Source organism: Acipenser ruthenus, chromosome 49 (genome assembly GCF_902713425.1).
Source record: "Acipenser ruthenus chromosome 49, fAciRut3.2 maternal haplotype, whole genome shotgun sequence".
In the NCBI taxonomy this organism is placed as follows: Eukaryota; Metazoa; Chordata; class Actinopteri; order Acipenseriformes; family Acipenseridae; genus Acipenser; species Acipenser ruthenus.
In genome coordinates, this window is record NC_081237.1 from 5341723 (window position 1) to 5367336 (window position 25614).

Genomic DNA, 25614 nt, shown 5'->3' on the forward strand with positions numbered 1-25614 from the left:
TCACACTGTAGCTCGGGAGATTTTTTTTTCCCACAAACAAGTGACCGAGAAAAAAAAAAGTCTCCCTAAAGAAAGAAGTCAACATCAAGTTCAACAACGTGCCGGCGATCATTAGCATGACAATGCCGTCTGGCAGCACAGAGACTTCTTAACAAGAGGGACTGGCGTCACGACAGTCACTCTGCCAGACCCCGCAACATTTTCCCAGGCTCTTACAACAATCACACAACTGTGTGTCTTCAATGCCGGCGTTTGGGGCACGAAGTTTGCCTTACGATTACACGTAGAATACAAGATTAGCACAAGGGGCGTGTTAACCAGTGCAAGCGCACACACACGCACTGAACACCTTATATTAAAAAAAAAGAGTAAAAGGATTTTTTTGTTTTGTTTGTTTTTAAATAACATAATACAATAAAATGATAAAAAAGACAGAAAAGTTTGGATTTCTGTTTCAAAACTATATATCTATATAAGAAATCGTATAACAGAAACATGGAACATGATTATTTTACATTTTAAAATGCATGTGTTTAGCAACTTCAGACTGATGGCTTAATGCACAAAAGTATATTTATATACTCTCTACTTATTGCATTGGTACTTACGTGTGAGGAAGACGTGATAATCCAAAATAATAAGAAGTGAAGTCCAGGTATACAGGAATTAAAAAAACACTCCTTATAAAATAAAGTGAACGAGCATGGAAGCAGCGTGTAAAAGACCGAGCACACCGGAGACCCAAAGCCGCTTCTAAAGACAGCCGCTTTACAACTCGAGCAGGACAAGCTGTTCGGGAGTCCACCCCATCCGAAGCAATTTATTTCAAACGCCGCGATTACTTGTGCCTGAGCGAGCCGAGACAGAAAGCTTGGGAACTACGACAATGTCCCAAGTTTGTCATCCATCCAGCCCAGTCCTAATTTTCTCACAGCCCCCGAGACGGGAGTCTGTGGAAGTCCGTTGTTAGTCCTCAAACTGTCCAAGCTGGCGTGGACGTGTACAGAAACTCAAGCAGCCAAGCTCTCCAACTCATTGTCCGGAGTGAATTGATGTCCATTGTGCCAGCTCTGCGTGATCGGATTTTTTTATTTTTTATTTTAGTTACGCCTTGTATCTCCTCAATCGTTTTTGGTAGGACTAACACACGAAAGAGCCCTATTAACCCCCCCTGAAAAAAAAACAGAACTTGCATAAGACATCCTGCGTCCGACCCCCTTTACAGAAAAGAAAATATACGAAAACATAAGAACGACCACCTATACAGTGCTTTGCCACAGCTTACACCAGTATAGCTCTGGAGCCTAGAAATTACGAGCGCTGTCTCGTTTTCGTGGATCTGTTTTTATTTTAATGTTTTTATTTGTGTCAGCGATATCCAAACTTTTTTTTAGTGCACCGGAAAAACGGAAGAAACTACAAAAAAACAGCAGCTACAACAACGACAACAAACAACGATAAACCGACCCTGCAGAAGAGCTTTCCTTATGCGTTCAATTTTAGTACATTTTTTGTTAAGAAGGCTGGCGCACAGCTGGCGCTCGTGTCACCGATCCAGGATCTGGTGATGGAATCATTCGTGCCCAAGTGTAGCGCTGGCGCGAGGATGGGAAAGGGGGCGAAAAAAAAAATCTGCATCCTTGATGAGCACTTAGGTACCACGCGCTTGCATCAAAAGCATTGGAGTTATGGAGGAACGGCAGAAAGCATTAAGACCAAATGAGGGTCTGATATAGTTGCCTCGTAGTAACGCCGACCCCGCATCAAAGCACGAAGCAAGAGAACAAAAAAAGCAAGACTTGTTTATTCCCCTGCAAAGGAAAGAACAGGCGAATCCAAGAGCCAGAAAGAGGGTGCTTGGAACACAGTCAAGGCGCTTCTGCTCCGAAGAGGCACTGCAAGACGAGTGTTGGGAACTAGGTTCTGGGTCACGTTGCTTTGCGTGGGGTTAAGTAGATGCGTCCCCGCTTGTTTCGAGTGTGTTATCAAGCCTTGATTGGAATCTGTTCATTAAATCGCGCGATCTTCATCCCCGGCAGCGAGCTGGCGAGTCGCATTTCCTCGTCCGCGATTGAAACGCTGCATGCAGATCTCCGTATTGAGCCTCGACATCGCAAAATAGTGTTTGCCCGAGCTCTTCACATTTTACTACGTGGGGGATTGCGTCCTGACGTCAGAGAACAGGATAGGTTACCCTGATTCATATTTTAATGCGTATTCTGAAGGTGTGTATAAATTAAGATACATGTGAATTTTATATATATATATATATATATATATATATATATATATATATATAATGCTATATAAGATGTATGCTAGAGTGCAGCAATTCCCCCAAAACACTGTGATATGACCAATGATTTTTATAATAAAAAGCTGCACATTTTTACATTGCATTTGATTCATTTTTTTTCTTTTGGCATATGCATTGAAGATCGTTGATTAGAAACCATCCAGGAAGATGCATTTGCAAATCTGTTTGATTTTAGACTTTTGGCAGTCATCGTGGTGCTTCGGGTATCTGAGGTGCTCATTTATAGATGTAAAGTTATGCAATACAAAGGGAGGGTTTTGGTGCACATCATGCACGCATTTAAAACGATGCAATGCCTGCACCCCTGGAAAGCAATGGCATGGGTATTGGTTATTCATGGTTTCAGACAGTTGATACTGCTTGCATTATGTTTTGAAAATAGCAATCGATAGCTCCCTGTTGTAAGCAGATCTATGAAAATGAATACTGGATGTTTGCAAGACAAAACACCTCTAATTATAGAAATAGAAGCAGGTGTCTGATACACATAGGAAATATTTAATACTATATTGCAAAGCATACGACTCACATAGGCGGCCCTAATATAACATTGTGTTTGCTAAATTTACACAGTAAAATAATATATATTTTTAAAAAATATCAATTAAAATAAACCCAGCAGAGCGATACAAATGAACCCAGAAGTGATCATTTCTCTACATTTTCTTTACACTTACGCCTATGACTCGGGACTCGTTACCGGTTTACAGATGAATATATGTTTATAAAAGAAAACGCCCTTTTCTTTAATAAACATGTCAGTATCCACAACACCTCCAGTCACCTCGTCGTAATTACTGTGTTATTGGAAATATTATACTTATCACATTATAGCAATACGCGTGAGATATTCAAACAGTCCTGCATTGTAGTGTATTGCATCTAAAATATTGATCTGATTGAATGATAACACAATAGTCTGCTCAGAATTAAAAAAAAAAAATACTGCATACCGCACCCTAATATTTAGAGGGATGATTTTTTCTCTGGTTTTACGCACTGTATTAGGTTAACTGTTACTGTGGGTTGCTCAGCCTAATCTATTGTATAGTTATTGATGAAGGTAAACACCATGTGCTTTTATTAAGAAATCGCATTGTCATATCAGGTGCGTTCAGGTGAAGGATAATGATATTTGTGCGCATGTTTGTTTGCTTTCTTCAAATTCATTTGGAGCATTTTTTTCAGATTTTTTTTCTTCTTATAAATGGTAGACACACAATGACGAAAAGTAAGGGGAAAAAACGTAGCTGTAATCTGGAAAATGACCCTTTTTATCCCACAACATGGAATACAATAAACCCTAATCCAGAACCCAGATAATCTACTAAACTGAAGGGCACACGATTGTAGATTAATCTCATATACATTATAGATGAGCAAAGTTTAAAAAGCAAATGGACAGAGATGCGGACGTAGAGCTGGTCCCTAATGTAACTGAATTCGCTGTTTCTTTAATAAGCAACGTTAAACCTTGAAACGGTTTCTCAGCAGCAACATTTCTGGGTTCTCATTCGCCATAAAACCGCTTTGCACTTCCATGCTTGATGCAAATGTAAATGACAGTGCCTTGCACGCACATCACATCCTGAAACAAATACAGTTTGCAGATGGGTTTAAAATACAGTAGGAGTGTTTATGGTTTCAGCCTCCTTTCAAACAGTACTGGTAAATGTATACAGATCTTCAAAGAGAGTGCAATGCACATTATTTAACACAAACTTCATAATCTTTGGAAAAGCCCCACAAAGGAAGTGTTTTAAAGGGCTGGTTAGTTGTGGCTTTGTTTAAGGATTATATAAGGTTGAATTATTATTATTATTATTATTATTATTATTATTATTATTATTATTATTATTATTATTAGGCTTTCACCTGATAAAACACACATTGTGGTCTTGAATGAGAGTCTGTGCTTTCCATCTACATGTCGAGACATTTACAGATATCAAGTTGTGTATTTTTGTACCATTATTTGATGTAACTAATTACTGTACACTAGAAAACATGGTTCGTGGGCGTCCTTTAAAGAACCATTATGATACATTGATAAAAAAAAGAAGAAAAAAGCTTCTCTATATATTTATACAACGGGTACATATCGTTAGGGGTTCCATAATTCGATGCTTCAGATTTTGCACCTCTTAAGGTCAGAACCCACTGTGTGTGTGTGTGTGTGTGTATTTGTGTGTGTGTGTTCTATAATAACAACAACCATAATAATAATAATAATAATAATAATAATAATAATAATAATAATAATAATAATAATAATAATAATACGTTTTTATTAAAGAAGCTTAATATCCTTTACTATACGAGAACTATGAATTTCTCCTCTAATAAAATGTGATTGGTGCATTTCTGCAGTCTAAAGTTACCAGCAGTGTAGGTGTATAGTCCACCTAGGCAGCTATGCTATAATATATATATATATATATATATATATATATATATATATATATATATATATATATATATATATATATATATATATTATCCTTGCTATTTAGTTTATAGTTTTCTGTATGTCTTTTGGCTTGATGTAGGTTACAACACCCTGTCCTTTCACCCCAATAAAAGCAAGCAAGTACTTTTACACCTGCGCTGGTTGAATTGTAATGCTGTATTTTCGGACCGAGGCTTTACTGTGTATTGTATCGTCCATAAATAAGGGTGTTGCCCCTTGTACTGTGACGAACATAGCCGGATAACACGCCCAAACAGGTGTGCTGTGCACGTGTATCAAATAGGAGAAATATATATTTAACATTTTTAAAAAGAAGATTGCGCGTGCAATATGAAACAGATACATAGATAGGAAACTTAACATGGTACAATGTGCACACAGTGACTGAAGGGGATATATATGTATTTTTATTGATAGTAAAATGCATAAACCAGCTTTATTAAGACACGGTTGCTATTCCCTATAGGCAGACGCACACGTGTCCACTGCGTGATAATGCGAGGTCAACTCATTTGTCTAAAAAGTGGACTGACCAAGCAAGCAGCAGGGATCGGATGGACTTATGATCGACTGACCAGCATATCTCAATTATGTGCCATTATATGTAATACGAATCAAAAATAAAACACAAACAGATAGCGTTGTGTATAGTGGAACAGAGAACAGCGTCCTGCAGAATGGCTGTACCAATACAAACAACGCACAGAGGAACTAGAAAGAAAACTAAACATGTTTTTAGAGCACCTCACCATAAAAAATATAGCTTCATAAAATAAAACCAAAATGTTTTTGATGAACTAGCCTCGTTTCTTAATTTGAAAGTGTACCTATCAATATTTTAGCAAAAATACAGTGTGCAGTTTAAGTTTGGGTCATGGTGTATTGAGAAGGTGTTGTATATTGTATGGTAGTCAAGTATTCAGCGTACAGTATAATTTCAGTATCAATACTAAACAATCAGATAACTATTAATGGGTAGGCAGGTGTAAGGGATTTCTTGTGTGGATGGCTCTATAGAAACAGCTCACTCGGTCGATATGAACACACGGGCCATTTGCTTAACAGGTGTGTTATTGACTGGCAGGAGCAATTTACCTTAGAAGCCATTTTCTTCAAGCCTTATTTCCTGACTTTAGAAAAACGTAATTAGCCAATATATTTTGTTCTAGATTTTTTTATCTTAATTTTCCTGTAGTCATTTTTTATTTCTTATTGCCACGACTTTTTTGAATTCAAAAATGAATGCACGACTAAAAAAAAAAAAAAATACAGTATCGCAGTTTTACTGAAAAGTACACCGATTAACAAACATTTTTTGTGGGGGGGGGGGGGGGGGGGGGGGGGAGGGGGGGGTGTTGAAATGTAAGTATTACGTTTGTACAATGATACAAATATGTATTCAAAGAGCACAACACGCCGGTTGGGCTAGTGTAGAGCGTTTGTTACTCTATGTCATGAATATTGTGTATATCGTGTAGTTGTGTAACTTATTTAACAGACAAGCAGTACTAGCACACATAATACCTATGTTTCTACAGTGAAAGGACACACACACACACACACACACATTATATATATATATATATATATAAATATATATATATATATATATATATATATATATATATATATATATATATATATATATATATATATATTCATAAGCATCTGCCTGCAAATTTCTATTAGATTTTGTACTGAGCAGTGATGCATTGCATCCCGTCCACCGTCAGTCTGTTAATACATGTATATAAGCTTCAGTAATTAAATAATGGGTGAATCTTGCATACCAATGTTTATCGGGCGTGTGTGGGACTTCTGCATTTCTAAAAACTGCAAGCTTTAGCTCAGTGTTTAAGCACAGCATATACACAGCTCTGTGTGTGTGCGTTTCAGAGAGTAGCGGCCACTGAGAACGTGTTACATTATGAAGAACTCCTCCTTTTCTAACTCATATATATTATGAAGTATAAAAATTATGTAATTATAGCATGGAATGGAGTTATTATTATTTTTTTTATTTATATCTGTCGATTTACCTCATCCTCAGAAGGGCATACTCCTTCCAGTTTCCCCCGCTGATAATGCAATAAAAATCTGACAATAGTGTCTCAAACATGAATGGGACCAGCCTGCTATATAAGAGAATATAGATTGAGAAATAAAAGACTGAAGAACCCGCGTTGCTATATGTAAAGTATGCGGGTTTACGCCATTTCAATCCAAACACAGCAATATTAAACATGCCGCATCAAAACACCTCGAACTAACCAGCTTTAACGAGCCAGAAAATACTGCGCTTTTTACTGTAATAAACTAATAAACTAACAGTAATAGCTTAGTTTCAATGTATATTGTTAGAACAGATGAAAACACGTGTGGTGATCATACAATAGCCATAATACAGCTAAGAACTGTTTATTATTATTATTATTATTATTATTATTATTATTATTATTATTATTATTATTATTATTATTTACTTAACCAATTGCATGTTCATTGCATTGGTTGAATGAATTATAAGTTATATTGTAGCTATAGTTCCCATAAAATAACTGGACGCATTCCTATGCAAAGCATCCCATATTTAAAATAGATTTGCATGGCAAAGCTAGATATTCCAATAGCTGTACATTCCTGTACACGTTACTGGTTACATGGGTACATGGCACTGTGTGAGAAATACTTCATAAGCGGTTACTCTGCACTGATTGAATGAGGCTACATTGCATTTTAAAGATAAGCGTCTGTTTGACAAAAAATGCGCAAGTCTGCGAGGTTTGATTTTTTTTTTTTTGTGAAAATGAAATAAAACCGGAGACATTTGGAAAATGTTTGTTCCCCTAATAATAATAATAATAATAATAATAATAATAATAATAATAATAAATGTACTGAAAGCCTAAACATTTAACAATTAATTAAAATAATAAAGAATGCATGCATGGTGCATATATTAAATCGCGTATAGCTGTCATACCGCACTACACTAAAAACTTTAATGTGGTCACCTTTTCCGCTTTCAGGAATAAAAAACAAAAACAAATATTATTCAAATAAATACATTGTCTTAATTAGCTTCTATACTTTTTTCTTTCTTTAATTGCCTCTAAAAGGAATTGCTACTGTAGGGAAAGTAAAACTGATCTACACAATATTATTCAAGTCAAGTATATGTTTATTTCTATAGAGAATTACTGCATAAAGATTCCTCTCGGAGCTCGTGTCTGAAGGAGGGTCTCCATACCGTGCAGTCAGAGCGGTGTTATACAGCAGGGGAAACAGCGACACCTATAGGTAGAAAGCAGCAGCCTGAAATGTTGCTGCAGCCATCCGTCTCAGGCACGTGGTCCCGGATTAACTTGCTGCGGGCTTCAGCAACAGGGTGCTTTATGACGTAGGTTTAAAACAGTGACGATTACGCTTGTCTACAATTTGAACGCAGTAACGAATAACTCAGAAGCTAAAGCTGTTAATGCAGCAAAGTGGCAATGCTTTTAATTTATGGACTTCTTCAAATCTGTCTTACTGGTAAAGAATGGGGACAAACGATACAAGGTCTTCAAAATATGCTCGTGATATTATTATTATTATTATTATTATTATTATTATTATTATTATTATTATTATTATTATTATTAATACAACGAATGAATTAAATCAATGTTCAATTCAAAGTGATTATTAGAATACCAAATAATATATACAAGTAGAGGCATTCAAGTCTCAATACAGAATACACTATTACATCCTTGTCATATTTACTATTCCTCATACATGTTAATCAGAGGGTACCTCGGCGTTCGAACCCCATTGTAACTTCTGGCTTTTGTGGAACTCTGATCGCGCTTAGAACCATTCCTGTACAGCAGATTCCATTTGTTCTAACAGAATCCTAATTAGAATTCTAAATTCCAGTCGAAGCATCGGATTGTAAGGAACGCTTGAGGGTTCCAGACCCGTCTGGTTTCATATTGATAGATGTAGACCCCTTTAAACAAAACAGGGGTTCCACAGAAAGACCGAGGACTGAACGGTTCCATATAAACAAGGAACACACCAAGTATTATTATTATTATTATTATTATTATTATTATTATTATTATTATTATTATTATTATTATTATTATTATTATTATTTTAACATTATTTTATTGCTTGTACGGTAGAATACATCTATAGCATCATGTTAGCTAGCTGCTTTATGTATCTAGGTTAATATAATGACCAGAAATAATTTTGGAAATGGTATTATTGAAAGTTAATTGCATGTACGATCTTTTTTTATTATTAACTATAGGTGCATTTATATGTATTTATATATAATATAGGGTTTTATTTAAATTAATACACGTCATTCTATATGCATTATAGGTTACATAACCATATACTCAATCTAAAACACGTTAATGTAGTCAGTAAGTTACATATAAATAATCAAGTCTTTGTTCATAGTTTTTAACCCAAAGGCTGGTATCAAATAGCCGGGCGGTACTCATCCTTTGAATTTTAAAGGGAGATTATACAAATAAGATTACACACAGTAGCTGTACAATGCTCTGTGTAATATAATACAGCACTGTAAATTCATTTATTATCGGTCGGACATTATTCACATTATCTGGCAGCTAACAAACATGTTGCAAATAATAATAGTCATAATAATAAAAACTAACTGCATTTCAAAATACACATTTCAGAATCAGCCTGACTTTTATTCCATGCCAGTCTCTTCTACACACACACACGGATCCGTATTGTTTCCAAAATGTAAAAAGAAAACAAATGAGAGCGGAAATGTGCTGCATACATGACGTGTTCAGAATGTTCTCGAGAAGCGCGCACGCTGGCATTCGAAATCAAGAATTCGATTCTTAATTCCGGTGTGACATTCGAATTCGTTCCGTGTTCCCTCAGTGATTCAGCTTTGTGTCTGCCAGATTCTTACTGTAATCCCTGGAATACAGTATTCAACACGGATTATTACCAATGTTATCATGTTATTACTGCATTTTGCAGTAAATGTGACGTTTTATTCTGTGTTTTCCTGTATTGGTGTAAAACTCTGATATAGGTTAGCTATATATATATATATATATATATATATATATATATATATATATATATATATATATATATATATATATATAATTTTATTTTTATTATCTCAATCTTAATTGTAGGGTGTGATCAAAAGGGCTGAAATATAATACAGCAAATCATTTGATTTTCAAACTCTTATAGATTTTCAAAGTCTTATAGTTTTATGGTAGACTTGCCTACCTGTGGAATATTTATTCTACATATTTTTAAAAACTATTATTTTCCTAAACGTATATGTAAAATATACAGTAGCATGACTTTAAAACAAACAAACAAATAATAATAATAATAATAATAATAATAATAATAATAATAATAATAATAATAATAATAATAATAATAATAGTTTACCACGTACTGAACAAAACAGTCTGATGTTGTCAGTTTCCAGCCCTCACTATGAAGGTACATCACGTGCATGTGTAATGGTGAATTGGTTTTTAGTTCATGAAAAATAATCCATATGGTTTAAGTTTCCCTCCTGTTAAACTGCTAAACTATTCAGTATTCATATAATAAAGTGAATATATTAAATGCGACTGTCCCTTAAGCAAACACAAAGCAATTCGTGTCTGTACTTGCAATAGGCTTTGATAAATAACATGATTACAAAAACATCTATTTGCTTGTATCTTGCCGTTTGAGAGGCGAAACTCATGATGATAATTCTGAAGAAGCATAAGAATTAGAATTTAACGAAACAGAAACCCTCTCAACGGAGTGAAATGAATGTCTCTGTGTCTCACTGTGTCATATGCTTCGATTTTTAAGATGATAATAATAATAATAATAATAATAATAATAATAATAATAATAATAATAATAATAATAATAATAATAATAATAATAATCTGATATTAAAGTGTATTGTTTGAGTTTGTGTAAAGGCATAGCATTAATATTTAAAGCAAGAGAAACAATGTCTCTTAAGCTTTTTGGATTCTTATTTATTCATATAGTTTCTTTTAATCCATTCAGTGCCATCGTGCTCATTCGAGGACAGGCTACTTTGTAATTTTCTGGAGCCTTTTTAACCGGCATAATCTACCTGCTAGTTTAATTTCCTCTTCAGCTATATTGTTATGATAACTCACTCTAATTGTGTTATCCGCAAAGGTTAAGAAATGTAATGCATCAAATGACATAAATACAGCTTGGTTCTGATTTTATTTAAAGAACATTTTATTTGGAACTTCATGGGTAAAAGTATCTTTCATCTGGACATCAGATTTACACTCTTTTAGCCACCTCCTCGATTCGTGCTTTTTATTTTAGACTTCTCAGCTTTAAGGTTGTTTTAATGTATGAATGTGTATTGTTTTCTGAATGTCCAGCGTCCCCTGTGTCTCTGTGGGTCAAAGCGTGGACTGGCTTCAAACATCATTAGTAAAAGTTTCTCTTGTTAAGTTACCTTTGATTTCCAGGTTTCTAATATGTTTCTGAGTCCCATCGCCTCTTTAACGTGAGACAAATACATTGCCTGTTTCAAACGATATAGGCGCCAATTACTGAACGGGGGAACATTGCTAGATACACCTTACTATATTACTGTATATATCTTATGCAAGAGATTGCGAACCATTTTAGAGAAATTTCACAGAAAAGCAACACCAAAATAAGCATAGCGGTGTAAATGACAGAAACGCTTTGTTTAAAATGCGCTGCATTAGAAGCACGCTTCATTCTTAAACATTGTGTTTACAGTACAGGTTAGAGGCATTTCATAAGAATTAGTTTCTCATTTCATGTAGCTATAGTATAGGTCTATGAATGCTCAAGATAATGTACAGCATATTGATGATGTTATGCTATTTTCTTCTCTTCGTTTTTCCAATAAAAAAATAACTATATATATATATATATATATATATATATATATATATATATATATATATATATATATATATATATATATATATATATATATATATATATATACACCTTTGTGCATTAAGCCATCAGCCTGAAGTTGCTAAACACATGCATTTTAAAATGTAAAATAATCATGTTCCATGCTTCCGTTATACGATTTCTTATATAGATATATATATAGTTTTGAAACAGAAATCCTAACTTGCCACTTATTTAACCGCTTGCATGATTTCATATTTAAAAAGATCAAGCAATATGTTTCAGTTGTCTATTCAAGATGGCTTGCAAACTGGTCATGGGTTTGAAGCGAGTTTGCTAAGCATATACAACAACATACCTAAGCGATTCATTTATTACGATTTTCTTGGGACCACATAAGGTCTAAACCATTTAAAAAAAAATATATAAACTGAACAGACGGATTCAATATGGGAACGCAAGGGTTGTACTGTAATAATACTTCGTAAACTGAAAACATAAAAAAAATGAAACCATTCAATATTACTCACGAAAACTTTCATTGATATTTTAACCTCAAAGAAAACATTAATATTTAATAAAACAACAATCGATGAAATTCGTATATTTATATGTTTTTGTAATTGTATATATGTATAAATATAATTATTAAAATAGTGAGTTTTCAGTTTATCAATCAGTTTTCGTCTCCATTATATAAATGTATACACACACACACACACACACACACACACACACACACACACACACACACACACACACACACACACACACACACACACACACACACACACACATATATATATATATTCATTCTTTTTCAGGTGTTTGAAACTTGAGGTTTCGCATCTCAGCGTTTTTGATCACGTTGGTTTTATTCGTGAAACATGTAAGTTACTCCCAACATGTGTTTTGCAATGCGATGCTTCTTCTTCTGGTGCGGTATACTCAAATTCCACTCGATCCACCAGCGCAACTCATCTTTTCACAGGAGTTAAGGAAATGGAATATAGTACAACGCTAGCAAAGAGATAGATGTGTACAATACAGTGTATCTATTGAAAAAAAAAAGTTTTGCTAATACTTCTTGTGTTATTATATTTTTCTTACAACATCTAAAAGTTGAGTTTATTATTATTACTATAAATTACTACTACAGCATTATCATTAATAGTGAAAGATTCACATGTATGTATTCTTCTTTATATACACTGACTGTATATAAACTATACCCAGTTCCCCGCTTTTAACAAATGACATTAATTTGCACTAGAGGTATTTGACATCACCGAGCACAAAGTAAGTGATCCAGTGTGCCCAGGCATCAAGTTAGCGTGGCTGGTATGTTTTCTAAAGAAGTACTGCAATTCTGTTAATCATTTTAAAAAAAGGGTTGAGCAAGGACCAAATACTGTTTTTTCAAATAGTGTGCCTATTGCTTCAGAATACCCCATAACATTATTTTTGATTTAACTTCTTTACATTGCTCTAATGTTTTTTTGTGAACTGTGTTGGGTAGGAGACGTTGTTCTACCAAGACTTTGAAAAACAAAAACAAACCTACATGCATTATAAAGTACAGCATAGATAATAAACTTAACATGGTTCAATTATACACACAGTGACAGAAGGGCGTTTTCACAAAGCAGTGATAAGTTTGCACCTGCCCTATCTATACAGGAAAAGGAATTTCATTTCCAAGCTCCATACAAGTGTCTTCATTGTGTCTTTGTAGTCGTGCAGAATTAGCAGCTTGTTTTCACCTCAGCACTGCGGTGAAGCTTCATGAGTTTGGCTCTTACAGGGTTTTAGTTTTCAAAGCCCTTCACTCTAGAACTCACTTCCAGATTCTATCCGGAATGTTGGGTCTGTCAGGATTTTAAAATCTAAGCTCGAAACATAAATCTTGATTTGATTTGGCCTTTCACCAGCGAGGAGTTTGGAGCTCCTTGCTGTTGATTTTTGTAAAGCGCCCTAGGATGCTTGCACATGAAGGACACTATATAAATGATATTGGTATGGTATGGAATGGTATGGCATGGTATGGTATGGTATGGCATGGTATGGCATGGTATGGTATGGAATGGTATGGTCTATTTTATTTAAACAGCAGTGGATCTTTTAATGCCACGACCCTAAAATGTATTCTGTTTCAGATCTCATGCCACTGTAATTTTAAATACATCTTTAGTGATTTTAATAAAGGAGGTCCATAGATCACCCCTGGAGGACACCCCAGGAAGGATTAAGACAGAGTTAAAGGGGCGGTGGTATTTATATTCTTAAAATAGGCCCCTAAATGTGTTTCTCAATCAGTTTGGATAGTGTGGCTTACTGTATTACTGCAGGGACTGGCCCATTTTAAACAGAACCCCTCTTAATGAACCATGACAGCCTGCAAGCTGTCCAAATAAAACAGCAACAGGGAAACTGCTAACTACAGTAATATCCAACCTTAATGTGTAAATGCTTCTACCTAATGGACAGAATTGGTGCAGTCTTTTATCACTGTTTTAAAACAATAGACCAAATCTATTTCTGTTGTTTTGGGAGTTTCTTTGAATAGCAATTCTTAATGCATTCAAAGGAAGGAGCAGTCACGAGTAATTTCTGAGTATCAGATCTTATTCTTTTAATAATAGGTATTATTATACAGGTAGATACAGATGCAGGTATTTACACCACTCGTGTGGCTACATTTTCATGAGTTATATCAGTAACTATATCTATATAAATCTGTATCAGTAACTGTATCTATGAGTATCTATCTACTGTATCTGTTTGAGGACAAGGTAGAAAAATAAAATGCCTCACAGTGCAGCACAGAGTTAGATTTCAAAACTACACTTTGAATCGAGCAGTGTTCTCGTCATGCAGGTAGAATATTCATTTCTAAAGGTTATATTCATGCAGATCCCAATTTCATTCATGCAAAAACGAGAGGAAAAGGCCTCTGTTAAAAGGACGGATTATCAAAAAGGAAGGCAGGTTAAGGACGGTCTGGAAGTATTATTAACTTAATACAATTTTTAAAAAACAGTACAGTGGAAAAAAAGGTTTGAGGTTTATCATGTGGTACCACTTTCAGGGCAGCGGAATGAAGTGTAGCCGCATTTTAGATCATTAAAATCTAAACACTTTGATTAAAATGCAAGATTCGGGGGAAACGCAGGAGAGATAAATCTAGGGAGGGAATGCGACAGCCTGCATGGTTTAATAGTTTCAAGTCCTCTTCTGATAAAACAACATTCAAAGCGTGTCCATAAAGCCTGCTTCTCAATGCTTTCTTCTGCAGACAGGACCCTGGCCTGTGTTTGGGGACAGTAATTCAGATTCCTGGAGTGATGGTAGCCTCTGATCGGTTCTTGGTCCTTTTTAAATGAATCAGTTACAGAACGTCTTCTCTTCAAAATACCAGACACCTTGATCTTGGCGTTTTCCAGGACCTTATGACTATTGTTTCATTGTTATTGATAATAACCTGTCTGTCAAACCCAGCCATGTCACGTCTATAATTTGTAATGCTTGTTTGTTGTAGCCACCCTATTCCCAGGCTCCTTGTCCTCAGCTCTGTCCAGTAAGCCACTCTAGCTTCTTCAAAGATTTGATCTTAACACGCCGGTTGGTAATCTGGATATCAGAGCTAAAGTCCTGAGACATACAGTCCAGTAGCAATCCCTGTAGCATAGGGGTTAACTTGACTGGAGAACTCTGGCGTTGCGCTCAGCAGATGAATCTAATATTTGAGCACTGAATCTCTCGGGTCAGGGACTTGTGTCTAGAATCATGTGGCCAGTCTGCCTGGGGTCTACAAGGGGTCCTTTGATGGTGGGTTTTAAGCCAAAAGCTACATTTAATGAGGAATGTTAAACCATCAAACCTAAGGCTATGAACACATAACTCTGTGTAATGGTTTTCAAAGCTATTTATCACAAAGGAGGGCTATTTTAATAATGTAAACTGCAGTGTCAATACCACAGTCCTCTTAAACTTGCTTTAATGCAGATCTGATTCCCCTGCATTGTGGTTTGTAATGTTAACCGGGGCAAAAACACCAGAGAGATTCATATACAATGTAATATAAATATAAAATGAATAAAACATCTCATAGACTTCAAAGTGCATTGCTGTGAACTTTGCAATGCTGTGCCACACAACCATTTTTGTTCAATATCTTTAAGCAGGTTATATAAGCCATTTGTTTGCTCTGTAAAATTGTGTCAGTATAATAATACCAAAAAAATGTGAGACCGAAATGTAGAGTGAATCGAAGGCTAAATGGACATTACATTTTTGTTCCAAATCAAGTGTGATTGCGGCACGCTGTGGCTTTAGAGACAGTGGTACAAAAAGGATGTATACAGCAAGAGCATCCGTCCTGATGAAACAGCATGCAGCTGCCATCCTCCAGCACATGCAGCAGCTGAGATCCACTCTCTCAGTGTGTGTTTGGGGATGCACAGCAGCAAGGTGTTGAACTCGGATCCCCTCGAAAGTGGCAAAGCATTTCCTCCCCCAGTTTTATTCATCAACACACAAACACAGAAACCAACCTATACAACGTTTTGAGTCTCCATGACGGCTATATCAAAGAGCGTTTTCTTTTGTCCATGCAGCACTGCTGAAGCCCTCACTTATATTTAGAGCTCCTTAAGATTAGCAGCGATTTCAAACAAAAACCCATGAGATTTATTCACCGGTGCAAAAACGAAATGCTTGCATATTCGATGAATGCATCTGATTTCACTTATTGCTGATTGTTAGTGCACAGTACAGTACATACTGTAAATATTAAAGAACAAGAGAACAGATTAGCACCTGGTTATGTGATTAAACCACATACTAGAATACCAGTAGCATTCTTCAAAACAATCTGCCAATATGATTCATTAAGCTATCGATATTAGTTATTACTTTGAAGAGTTTCTCAGCATTTCAGTACGGACATCATATTGCAATTTACAGCACATATACAGTATATCATCCAGGTGTAGGTGTTCCAATACTGCACTGTATATGACTATAACAGCAGCTATATAGTATGCTTTCCAGTGCTTATGTACGAAACAAACCTTTCCTGTAGGACCATTGCACATATATATATATATATACACACACAGTATGAGCCCTACCCATTCATATATTTTCTTTTGAATTTGGTCCTGTGTATGTATGTGCTGATGCACTGAATTCCTGTATTGCATGCATGTAGAGGCTTGTCAGGGGTTTTACCGTGTAAGCTGTGTTGAATCAATGTTGAGTATGATGTCATTTTACATCAATACACAAGCACAGCAGTGTTCAAATACTCACCCAATACCTGTCGGATGGTACCTGTACTGTTATACAAAAAAGGTATTGAGCTTCTATAGCACCGTATGGTTCCAGTAGTTCTATAAAGAACCACATACTGAGAGTTCTTTATAATGGGTTCTAAATAGAACAATTTGATCCAGGAAGCAGTTGTTTTTTTTTAAGCGCGTATATACTGCTGTTCTTTCCTGTCTTCTTGAAAGATCTTATGCTGCAGTAGTAACTGTACAATGTAAAAGGCTAGAGTTGCATGGCTCTATCTCTGCTGATCTTAATAAAGCCAATATGCAACGACCGTGCATTATTGCAAACCTACACAAAACCAGCACAGGCAAGGTTACTCACTGTGACACTACGTGTGTTTACAGGCATGTGTGATGCTTTCAATAGAAATACAACGCTCTCGTTCTCCAATGCAAAATGACACTTAAAATACAATTGACTGAGACAAACCGTGATAAGGGATAAGATTGCATCACTTCCACATATATTATTAGTGCTGATTGCACCAGATCATTCATTACAGAGGTGCGCTGTTCATGCAATAACAGCGAGGCTTACAAGGTCAATGTCAGAATACAGTATAATTTTATAAGGACTTTTAATAGGTCTTATTGAAATGGTTTGTTGTAATAATAATATATAACATGTGCAGAAGTAATTTCATGTTGCTTTTCTGAGTGTTTACAATTTTTATTTTAAATACAATATGTTTGCCCTATATATATATATATATATATATATATATATATATATATATATATATATATATATATATATATAGGGCAAACATATTGTATTTAAAATATAATTTAAAAAAAACCAGAAAAGCAGCATGAAATTACTCCTGCACGTGTTATAGTATTCAACTATACAGAAATAAACTACAAGATCAGCCCCTGATTAATAGGCAAGCAATAGACAATTGAAAGCTAAATAATCGATCAGCAACCTATTTGTCCCCCCAGTACTCCAGGATTTCCGCTGTATTAATTTTCAAGGTGTGCCATGATTCTAAGAGATGACGCATCCACTATTTTATTTAAGGATTCAGACTTGAATCGAGCTCTCAGCAGACAGGAGCCGCATACTCAAATCCAGCAGCAGTAACTTTATATAACATTCCTGAAGCCCCTTTATATATCGATAATGCGCTAGAAACTCTTCAGAACACCGAAACAGTCATGCATTGTGCTAACAGCATCGAATCTCCATTGTGTACTAACTTGTACTGTCACAAAATATAATGGAATATATTTCACACACACACGTCAAATGCATCGGACAACACAGTTATTTCATTTTATCAGAGTGAGAGCCACTAGAAAATCTATTGGCAGCTGCCAGTAAGAACCCCCAAAAATGCAGCTGCTTGTAACATCAAGGCTGACAAACGAAACATATTAACATTGCATAGGCCCGCGTTTAAAGAAAGTGAAATGGGGATCTATGTTTCATGTGTCTCGTGCAGCTACTGGCAGCAGCGGAATCCTGTCCTTTTAGATTGGAAGTATTTTTAGCGTGTACACGTGTAGGCCTATATATTGTACTTTTCAAGAACTATTAAAAAGAATAACAGCTCATGGTTTTGTGTTCGTGTGTGTAACGCTTCACCCCCAGAGCAGAGGCACTCCATAAACATGCCAAGGTGTAGTCCCAAGAGGTGCCGACCGTGCAGGTGACGGTGAGCCAATGGTAATGTTGATAAATGCTGATTGCAAAGCGAAAGCAATCTCGTACAGTATAATACCAGATCAAGTGATGCAGTTTAAACAACACGTGTAAAAAAAAAAGAAAAGAAAAATAAACGACCGAGTTTAAAACAGAAGTTTGTGTTTGAATGGGGACGCCAACATATTTTAGTTTGTAGGATAACTAAGAACACAAACATGATTTCACTTATACACAAATACTGAGTCATTTTACTTAGAGGCAAAAAATAATAATAGAACTAAATGCTTGTGTTGAGTGTTTGAGACGCCTTTTCACTTCAGGATAAACAGCCAGCGCACCACTAATTGTAATAATAATAATAACCTTTTTATAATACAAAGTGAGAATCAACATAGACAGCGCGGCACTTGAAATAGCAAGTCTATAAACTCTGCTTTAAATGTGATATAGACTTATAGAAAAGTAACGCTACTTACCAGTGAGAAAGCCGTGTGGTGCCGGGTACTTGGTGCGGGGTAGTGCGTGAGCGCTCTGGCGGTGGTGTCTGGTGAAATAACCCCGCTCCCAAGCGTTCCTTTTCTTTAATTAGAAGCGGGCTGAGTTTTATGATAATGAGGGTTGACATCAGCCGTAACAACTTGTGCAGCATAAAGGAAGGGGCGCAAGGGGCACGGGAGCTCCCTCATTTCTCATGCAATTCCCATGGTCAAGTTCAAACTTAACCGAGCGCTCCTATAGACCCGAGTGCGACTTCGGATCAATTGTTGTCTGCGTGCATTTCAATATGTTGCCCATGTAGCATCTGCTTGGGAAAATACGTGTGCAGAAAAATACCCAGCATTTCAGTACTTTGACTAGCTGGACCCCCAATTATGGGGCACTTTCTTCAATATCTAAATGAGACAGATCCTGTTACAGGGCTTGAAGATTTCATAACAGAATTGTTTTTTTCAAATGTCTTCATGCCTATTAAATCAGGCATGCAGACTGCAAGAGGAACAATGCTTGATCAAGGTTCAACATGGTCACCCCTATTACAAATCATTAACAAATGCAGCATTTCTAAGAAGAGTATGCAATCTTTTAAGTTAAATTACTGCAGTTGCAAAAGAAGAATTGTGCACAAGTTGCATCCTTGATATTAATGGAACCACATCATGCATGGGGCTATATTGATTAACAAACCAGTACATTATTTTTCAAAAGGCTAACACACGTCGACATTCAAATGTAAAAGCATGCCCATACATGATCAGCATTTACTGTGCACTGTACCCTGCATTCATCTGAATAATTCATGCCACTGTGAAACACTACTGTTGTTAAAGTACTGCCCAATATACAAAGCTGCAGTTCCATTAAAAAGACAAGTGCGTTGTATTTTTGGCATAGTGTTCTGTACTGAAGTGCTTTAAAAAACACTGCACTGTTGTTTTTCTTTGTTGTTTTGTTTTACTGCTCATTACATTACATTATGTTGGTAAGAAGGTAATCTGTGAATGGATTGCATTCTTTATTTCAAGGGGAGTCAGTGCGGGGTGTCACTGAGGTATCACTGAGGTTTGGGGGAGGTTCAGGGAGGGCAGATTCTGATTTTCTTCAGAGAGAAAGAATCCCTTTGTGGTCTTTTACTTTCTATTCTGCACAGAATATTTACATGTAGCCATCTTTCCTACCTATTACAGTAACAATACTGGGGACCAAACATGGCACACCTAGCACAACTAGAAAGAATGAACACATGGTAACTGAACATAAAATCACAGAACATGTTAGACCATGAGTAATCACACACCAGGTGGTTGATCAGCAGTTGAAGATGTTTATTTAAGGAATGCGTAAGGAGACATCTCATTTGCACACCGGGTTGCGTTCAAAAACACTTGGCTGGTTTTACAGACCCTGCTCTAATCTTGGAAAGCCCCTGGCAGTGATTCTAAACATTTCCACTGCACACTTAACATTTCCACTGCATTCTTTTTTTAAAGTTCCTAAGAAAAATGCACGATGCGATATACTATCCAGCTGCTGTAATACAAAGCGATACCTGATATAGAGCATTCTGACTCAGTCAGAGAAATTGATGTTCAGTACAGTATCTGGAATCTCAGACATGAAAGATTTTATTTAGCTTCACTAGCTCCCCTTTGCTGGGGATCTTGTCTTTTGAACAGGCCACATCACCCAGAAGTACACAACAGATGCCCAAACAGCACAAGGTAACAACTTGTATAGATATGTACTGGGAAATGCCTGACAGGAAAACCGGAATTAACTGTGTTTCCAGGTGACTGTCATCCCCTTACAATGGGAAAGAAAAATAAACAGCAGACTATGAACACAGCTTGTACAGTATAACAGAATGTGTAAGGATGGTTTAAACAAGCACATCAACATTTCAATTGTACTCTCACAGTAGTGTAGTTTTACCCCCTGGAACTCTTTGGTGGGTTGACTGAGTTTTTAACTGGTTATGGATAATGCAGGTTTATTGGGACCCCCTTGCAAACGCAATCTCAAGAGTGTAAAGAACAAACAAATGGCACAGTCCTTTGTCATATGAACTATTTAGCTTACACACTGGGAAAGACATTGAAAACTGTGAATTAGTGAATGGCTCTTTTACAGTGAGTTATAGTATATGCACAATTTACCATGGACACGGCCTAACCCTGAATTAAACACATTTACAAATGATTCAGTCGTGAAATAACGAGGAGAGCTCTTTAGTTACCCGGAGAATAATTAATGCATGGATTTACAGTGTTTTACCAGACACAACAGCAGGATCCCTCTTCAAGAAACAGTTAGCTGCCAACGTGGGCACAAAACTGTCTCCCTTTTCTCATCCCATTCCCACAATTTCTGATGTTCCATCCCCCCCCCTCCTATTTTATTATTTGTGCCTTCTGCCACCCCCACCCCCCATGGGATGTGGCAGTGTCTGCAATGTCATGTTCATGAATCTAATGCCCGTCTTCCAGAGGATTGAAATGTGTCTCGTCTGCCTGGTTGCCATAGCTATGCCAGAACCATGCAAATGTAAGGTGGGTAAACGGAGGGGGAAAGAAAAGGCTCATTTGCATGTATTTAAATGAGGCATGAATAGATCACAACCAGCAGACAATGGGGAGCCAATCACAGCTTCCTTGAGCACCCCTCCCCTCCCCCAGCCTCTCCAGGAAATCCAGACTAGCAGTGTGGGAACTGCGACACCATCGAACATAAAACTAAATAATGGGGCTGCACTCACACCCCCCTCGTTTGTCTTTTCTGTGTGCATTAGCATATTTATTTGTATTTGTATTTTTTATTTTAATGACGCAGGAAAATATAAGCGCCTATCAGAAATGACATGACTAAACGAGTAAAAATATATGATATATATATATACACACATACAATTAAAAATAATGCTGATATTTAGGATATTGTATAATGTTAGTGTTCTGCGGAGTGAAAGACGGTTTCATTCCATGCTTGTGTCTTTCAAACAAACAGCTTCAGGCTGGAAAAATTCCCCAGCAAATCTCACTCTGTCATTGTGTGCGTGCCCTGCCCCTGACAGGCGAGGCTGCAGTACAGCTAGCATTGCAAAGGCTAAAAGGCAGCCTGCCAGCTCGAATTACCACTGCCACTGTCACATTTCACATGGGGGAGCAATACTGTTCTGCTTAATTGTATTGAGCTCGTCTTTCCCTCTAACTCCCTATTCATCCAGCAAACGAAATAGCGACCATGCCATGAGAAATCCAGAATTACACCTCCACTGAATAAACAAACTAGACTATATCTATCTTTCTCCAGATCTACAGAAACATCTAGATAAGGAATGGAAGGATCCATTCTAGACATCATGTATCTATATCTATCTGTATGCATGACCCATCTAGATGTCCAGCTATGTAGCTGTGGGTATTATTGCTTGAGGATCCCGTGCATTTCTTTAATTAAGCAAAGGCTAAGCTGTACTCCCCTAGGCTTGTTTGCACAGTATGTGTATCTGAAGAACAGGTTTATAAACCACAGGGTCTTTTTTACTGCGCTGCATCATGTCGATAGATAGATAAATAGATAGATAGATAGATAGATAGATAGATAGATAGATAGATAGATAGATAGATAGATAGATAACAGAGAATATCCTGAGCAGCATGATACATGACATGACTTACCGGACAACATTGTATAGCTCTATCTCTCTATCTATAGACATAGAGATAGGTATAGATCAATGAAGCCTACAATGGATCCTTCCATTTCTTTTGGCACCCATATAATCCCACTTCTCACTTCTGTCTCAAACAATATTTGTTTTATTTTATTTATGTAACTGCTATCTAACCAGGAAAGTCCCATTGAGATTACAAATCTTATTTTAAAGGGAGACCTGGTCAAGATGGTGACATATACAGTAATACAGCAAAAAACACACACACACACACACACACACACACTAATTCAAATGAACTCAACCAATACAAACAAGTTCATCAAATTACAAAAATAAAAAAATGTCTCGGCTACACGGATGTACATTTTTTGTTCGAACTCCCTTAAAGGTATCAAGACACAACCTGGAGACAATATTTAGAGGTGTCACTCCTCTTCATCGGGGAACGCTGTGTTATCAACCTGGGTGCAATATATCTCCCTCCCCCTCTCCCTCTCCCTCTCGCTCCCCCTCCCTCCCCCTCCCTCCCTCTCCCCCTTGGGTGAGCCAGCCTTGACTCCACAGTCCCCAACTTTCCAAACAAACCAGCACTTGAGATACCGTAGATTTTGTCCTACGAAAGCTGTCGTGAGTGTAGAGCGAGAATGCAGGAGGCATGGAGATAAATCATCTTCCAAAGCACACCGGCTCACAGACATGTTCATTTAAAATGTAAAAAAAAAAAAAAAAAAAAAAAAAAAGGCTTTGATGTTCTGAATGTTCCCCTGGATCCAGCCCTGTCAATCTCAATATTATATAATGCAGCAATCAGTTAGACTCAAGACTGCTGCTTCCAAATCAAACCAGGAAAGATCAGACCACAGGTGGTTGTTTATTTGCATGCTGGCCATGCCTCGGTGCTCTCGAGTGAAGCTGCAAGTGTGCGCTGGTATAGGCAGGGCGGCTGTGACTGTAGGTATAGGAATCAAGGAGAAGCATGGGCTGGAAAGCAACTCAGTGTGCTAGTAGAAACAGGGCTCAAAGGGTTAGTCTTTAATTAACTCTATTTTTTAACACCTGTTAATTTTACACAATTAGAACTAAATAACTAAGTGATCTATTTCAAGTCCACTTAACCCTTTCATGCATGACATATTGAAATAGCTTCAATATAATAGCTGTCGTTTTGGACACCTAATAAATCTGATTTTCATTGTTAAGGTTATACTTGTTTTCCATTGCTTTATATGGGGAAATTGGCGTCTTCATATGAGGCTATCATGCATTTGTGTCGTCCATATGTCCCCCATATAAAGACTAGAGTTTATTTTTTATTTTTTATCTGTCCTCATATTTCATGCATGAAATGCGCTAAAACACTTTCAACCTGCTTGGTTTTTGTAAAATGAACGTGGCATTTTCTCCTTTCAAAAAATTAGGATTTCATTAAAAGAATGGAGGTAACGCTTTTAAAACATGACCCGTAACTTTTTAAAATAAAAATCTATATACTGTAATTTGCGTTTATTTCAAAACTGCCCACTTCAGACCCGTGTAGAGAAGATTATAATAAAGTGATATCGATTATTGATTAGGAAATCGGTCGCTGATTGCACTGTGCACAGGACCCTTTACCCCATTAAGTACCAAATACATTTTTCTTTGAAAAAAAATCCGAACACAAGCTGTATTTATGTAATTTGAAACAGATGATTCAGTCTTTTGCGGTTAACAAAATTAGAATGATCGTCACAGAGTAGCCTCTTCTCAAATTAGGCCAACGGCACTTAATGGGTTAAAAAAAAGGGAACGTACAGGCCTTTTCATTCCTTTATCCTTAACGTTATTTATTTAGGAATGTAATTCTTAGCCTAGCTCCCGTTCGACCAGAAACTGTCTCTTGAACAAAACGTGGCCGTAGGTGTCTTCCATAGCGATAGCCGCGCCAGAATACTAAACCGCGTGCTGTCATTATATACCGGCAAATCGACGCCGCCCATGCAGAGGCTAAAAAACGCTCTTAAAAAAATAAAGTCCTAATGCAAGCTAACAACACTACCACAGTACTGCTGCTGCCACGGTCTCGCTATTCAACATGAATATTTAAGAGCTCTAATCTTAATGATTTGCATAATTCGCTCTCCAGGCAGTGTGTTGCATGTAAGACTTGTGAGGACCAAGCCACGTTCAAAGCTTGCCATGGGAAGATTAACATTAAAGCAATTCCCATGCCGGCGCTCAGAGTAGTTCTAGAGTGTGCTGCAGAAGCAACGCTGCGGTAAAAGGTTTAGTAGCAGCGAGATGACTTTGCTACTGAAGTGACGCCAGGGCTTGCAATTCTCACTAGCCCTGCGCCCAGCCCCGACTTTCGCGGGGGGGGTTGCATATCCCCGACGGCTCATGCTTACATAGATAATGATGTTACCTTTCATTCATACATTTTACATGGATCAAGACAAGCATGGTAAGGCCGCTCTTTAGCACAGATGATGTAGGTGGGTGCGGGTCAGTTTTGTTTTTTCCCTGATGCGCAATGCTGAGCTCGAAGTCATTTTGAATGTGGTACTACGACAATGACGACACGTTGTGACCTTTCTTTAAAAGCACTTGTAAAAGCTAACGCCACTTCAGCACTGCCGGTAAGGCGCACACATACACACACTGAAATAGTATGAAAATAATATGTAGCGCAGATGATTTTTTTTAAGTAAAATGTGTATATTCGTGAAA

The 25614-nt window shown here is 36.8% G+C and overlaps 1 long non-coding RNA gene across 4 annotated transcripts in view; it reads right to left on the reverse strand.

The window, feature by feature from the left end:
* LOC117966352 (uncharacterized) overlaps positions 1 to 19229 on the reverse strand; it is a 62169-nt gene extending 42940 nt beyond the window's left edge. For 2 of the 4 annotated variants that reach the window (XR_009319933.1, XR_009319931.1), the window contains exon 1: positions 609 to 2228. This is a non-coding gene — a long non-coding RNA (uncharacterized LOC117966352). Of the gene's footprint in view, positions 1 to 608; positions 2233 to 19207 lie in introns of those variants that run through there. The other 2 variants (XR_009319932.1, XR_009319934.1) reach the window with 2 other exon arrangements.
* Positions 19230 to 25614: the final 6385 nt, after the last annotated feature.